The sequence below is a fragment of the Elephantulus edwardii genome, unplaced genomic scaffold, assembly GCF_000299155.1.
Source record: "Elephantulus edwardii isolate Elephantulus edwardi_28Jun2011 unplaced genomic scaffold, EleEdw1.0 scaffold00116, whole genome shotgun sequence".
Lineage (NCBI taxonomy): Eukaryota > Metazoa > Chordata > Mammalia > Macroscelidea > Macroscelididae > Elephantulus > Elephantulus edwardii.
The window spans coordinates 3,770,975-3,775,784 of record NW_006399866.1 but is presented as its reverse complement, the minus strand read 5'-3'; positions in this window follow the sequence as shown (position 1 = coordinate 3,775,784).

Sequence of the window (4,810 nt, the reverse complement as noted above, 5' to 3'; positions counted from 1 at the left end):
GTCACTTCCGGGCCCGCCCCTTAGCAACAGTGATCGGGTTCCGCCGACCGGTCCCGGGCGAACCCGGGAGGTGGCGATTGGAGGTTCCGGGGCGCCGCGGGCTACTCCTTTGAAAGACACACCCTGACCTCAGGGTGAGGCAGGGAGGAGTTTGGGCTCCACTCCAGCCGAAAGCACGTTTTCTCTCCAGGGCTTCTCCCAGGCTTCGGAAGGGCGCACATTCAAGTTTAGTTGAGCCAGTTAAGAATAGGTCTGATTCCTCGTTTCAGCTGCAACACAGACCTCTCTCTGCGCGCCCGCCCTCTCCATCCCGCAACCTGGGGAACATCTCTTAGATGCACGAGTGGGTATCCTGGGGTCTCGTTTGGTGGCCTAGTGGTAAGAAGCTGCGCTGCAATCTCAAACATACCTGGTTTGAATCCGCCAGATGTTCTGTAGAAGAATGGGCAATCTCCCATGTACCATGAAAAACAGCTGGAGGGTCAACTATGGGTTGGTTCGGACTTGACTTGACAGGCAAACAACAACATAGATTTATACAGTGTTTGATTACCAAATAAACAAGGTAGACAGCCTGTGAGTTTGTGTTTATTTACTAATCTGTAGTGAACAATGCCACCTCTTCTAGGTTTTAGCTATTATCTATAACATTCCCACAGATTCCTAGAGAATCAAAGCTTCTTTCCCTAAACAAGGTAAACTAAACTGTATTGAGCAGATTTGTGTCATCTGCATAACAAAGGTTGTTGATGCGCCTTCCTCCAATCCTCATGCCACACTGTTCATCATAAACTCCAGCTTCTCAGATGATTTGCTCAGCATACAGACTGAAGAGATAATAGATTGAAGATACAGTCCTGATGCACACTTTTCCCAATTTGAAACCATACAGTATTCACTTATTCTGTTCAGACATCAGCTTCTTGGTCTATGTATAGATTTCTTATATGTATAATTAAATGTTCTAGAATTACCATTCTGCTCAAGGTTAACCGTAGTTTGTTATGATCCACACAGTCAAATAGTCAATAAAACATAAATAGACATTCTTCTGATATTCTCTGCTTTCAGCCAAGATCCATCTGACATCAGCAACAATATCCCTGGTGCCATGAATTCTTTTTTTTTTTTTTTTTTTTTTTGAGGGAGAAAACTGTTTATTTTTTTTTTCTTCTATAATTATATTTTATTAATTTTCATAAACATTTACAGAGATTTTGGGCTTCCACTCATTCATTGTTGCACTATTCTCTTTACCCTCCTCCCAGTTTGTTCTTGTCCAAATGCCACAGTGCTTGTCAAAGCCAGTTCTGATTAATCTTCTTTGTCAGTGTATCCTTTGCCATTCCCTATCACTCCTCCCTGAGAGAGACTTCACCCTGAGTCATAAGGAAAAGGGGACGGCGTATTCTCTTAGCTACTTCCTGCTGAAAAGGGACGCTGTGGGTTTCAGGGTGAAGATCTTCTCTCACTACTCTAAAGGGCCCCTTTGGCAGTAGGAAACACATAGACTATTATGGAGATTGATTTTGGAATTCAGATGCACTCTTATTGATTGTGCTTGGTTGTACATGTACATATCCTTCAAGATGTATCATGGGGGTGTTGCAACCTAGAAGACACAAATTTGACTAACAAGTTATAAGTACATGAGTCCAAAAATTATGGAAAAGTAAAAGAAAAGATTCTTTCATTGTTTTACAAACCCTCCCCAAGGTCCCCTCCACCATGCAGCCCTCGCCCTAGTCTCCTGTGATGACAGAAATACCCAGTTACATCTCTCTTTTAGACGGTTCTCTCCCTCCTCTGCTTCAGTGCAGTATACATTATTGAACCCATCTTACTCAGTGTCTCCCTAACCCCAAGGACAGTCCCATTCTACAACAGTGGCATCATGTAATATTTGTCCTTTTGTGACTGGGATATTTCACTCAGCATAATGTTCTCCAGAGTCAACCATTTTGAATAATATTGCATGAGTTCCTTGTTTTTTAATGCAGCATAGTATTCCATTGTGCGAATATACCACAGCTTCTCTAGCCATTCGTTTGTTGATGGGCACTTAGGTTGTTTCCAACTCCTTGCTATTGTGAACAAAGCTGCAATGAACATGGGTGTGCATATATCTGTTTGGATGTCAGCTATGGTCTCTTCAGGGTATATTCCCAGTAGTGGAATTGCTGGGTCAAATGGTATCTCTATTTGCAACTTTTTGAGAAAGCGCCATACTGCTTTCCACAGGGGTTGCACCATTTTACACTCCCACCAACAGTGAATCAGGGTTCCAGTTTCTCCACAACCTCGCCAGCATTTGTTGCTTGCTGTTCTGTTAAATTTTGCTATTTTGACTGGGGTGAAATGATATCTCATAGTTGTTTTAATTTGCATCTCTCTTAGGGCTAGGGATTTTGAGCATTTCTTCATGTGTTTGTTAGCCATCTGAATGTCGTCTTCGGTGAAGTGCATGAATTCTTCTAACCCCAGCTTAAACTTCTGGCAATTGTCTGTCAAAGTACTGTTCTATCCATTTTTTTAATGATCTTTAATATTTTACTTGCATGTGATAATAATTATATTGTTCAATAAATTCCACATTCTGTTGGATCACCTCCCTTGAGAATGGGAACAAATATAGATCTCTTCAGTCAGTTCAACTTGCGAAATGGCAAGAAGCGTTACAATCCTGAAAGCAAGGCAAGTCCACCAGCGGCTCCTCAGGAGAAGGATGGGCACTCTCCTCCTGGTCAATTAACCACCTCTGAAAACCCACTACCACAACAACAAACAGCTGTCTTCCAAATTTCCTGGCACAGACTGATGATCACGTCCAGGGCTGTGTCTTATCTGAAACATGTCAATTGGCATCCCATCTATTCTTGGATCCTTATTTTTTGCCAATGCTTTTAATGAAACTTGACCTTCTTCTTTCGTCACCATTGCTATTGTTGTGTACCAGCGAGTTGGAACCGATCCACAGCTGACCCTCCAAGCAGGTCAGAAGCAGTAACTGCACTGGAGGAGACTGTCTATACTTCTCCGATGAAGCAGCTGGCCGATTCAGATTGCAGTGCAGATTCTCACCACTAGGTCATCAGAGCTCCATGTGCTACTTCCTGAATTATTTCAGTTGTTGATAAATTCTTTTCAGTACTGTGACTGCATGTATTCCCTCCACCTTCTTTTGATCCTCCATATATTCTATTCCCTTAACATTTTGGTGCTTCCTGCATCAAAACAACCTGCTTTATGCAAATGACGTATCATTGCTTGCTGAAAGTGAGGAGGATCTGAAGCACTTGCTACAGAAGATCAAGGACTGCAGCCTTTGATATACATCTCAATATCAAGAAAACAAAAATCTATATGCAAACCCATGTCTATCGTGGGTGGCTTTGGTCACAATAGCAAAGAGTTGGAAACAACCTAGGTGCCCATCAACAAACAAATGGATTTAGAAGCTGTGGTATATTCACAAAATGGAATACTATGCTGCTTTGAAAAACAAGGAACTTGTGAAATATTACACAAAATGGGTGACCCTGGAGGACATTATGCTGAATGAAGTATGTCAGTCACAAAAGGACAAATAATAATACTGTTCTAAAATAACGCTCTTGTAAAATGGGACTGACATCAGGCCTGGAGAGAGATTGAGAAAGATGGGATAAATTGTGTATTCTGTATTGAAACAGATAAGGGAGAAAACTGTTTAAAAGGGATATGTGATTAAGTATTATTATCATAACAGGAGTCCAGAACGAAGGCTGCATAGTGGAGTGGACTTGGGAGGAGGGTTTGTATAACAATGGAAGAATTTTTCTTTTTCTTTGATTTTTAATTATCTTTTGTGTGTGTACCATCAAATCAGATCTTACTGGTACAGGAGAATATTGTCCCTCCCTCTCCAGCAGAGCATCTGGTGGATTCGAACCACGCATCTCTGGGATTGCAGTGCAGCTTCTTGCCACTAGGCCACCAGAGCTCCCTAAGAATTTTTCTTTTATTTTTTCAAAGAGAAGAGCAAACTGGGGGGGAGGGGTGGTCAGAGAGAAAAGTGCAACAATGAATCAATTGAAATCCAAAGTCTCTGTAAACTTTCATTAAAATTAATAATAATAATTTAAAAAATCCTCAGCACTGTACCAATAAGCAACATCATGATAGATGGAGAAAAGATTGAAATTGTCAATTACTTCATCTTGTTTGGATCCAAAGGCTATACCCTAGGTACCAGCAGTCAGTAGATTAGGAGACATACAGCATTGGGGATATCTACTGTCAGGGATCTCTTTAAAATCCTGAAGAGCAATGATGTCAGTCTAAAGACTAAGATGCACCTCTATCACAGTCTTTCCAATCACCTACTATGCATGTAATAGTTGGCCAATGGATAAGGATGACAGAAGAATCAATGCATTTGAGTTGTAGAGTGCTAAATAGCCCGTGGACTGCCAAAAGAACAAACAGATAAGTGTTGGAGAAAGTACAATAAGAATGTTCCTTGGAGGCAAAGGTGGTGAAGCTTTACCTCACATATTTTGGATGTGTTGTTAGGAGAGGCTATTCCTTGCTAAAGAATATCATACTTGGAAAAGTGGAGTGTCAGTGAAGAAGAACACCCTCCAGGAGACGGATTGATGCAGTGTCTGCGACAATGGATTTGAATGTGTCAAGGATGATAAGGGTGGTGCAGGATAGGACCAAGTTCAGTTCTATTGTTTATGATTTGCTATAAATTATAACCCACTCAACAGCACTTGACAACAAAGAAAGTGAGCACATAGGGAGCTCTTATAGCCTAATAGTAAGA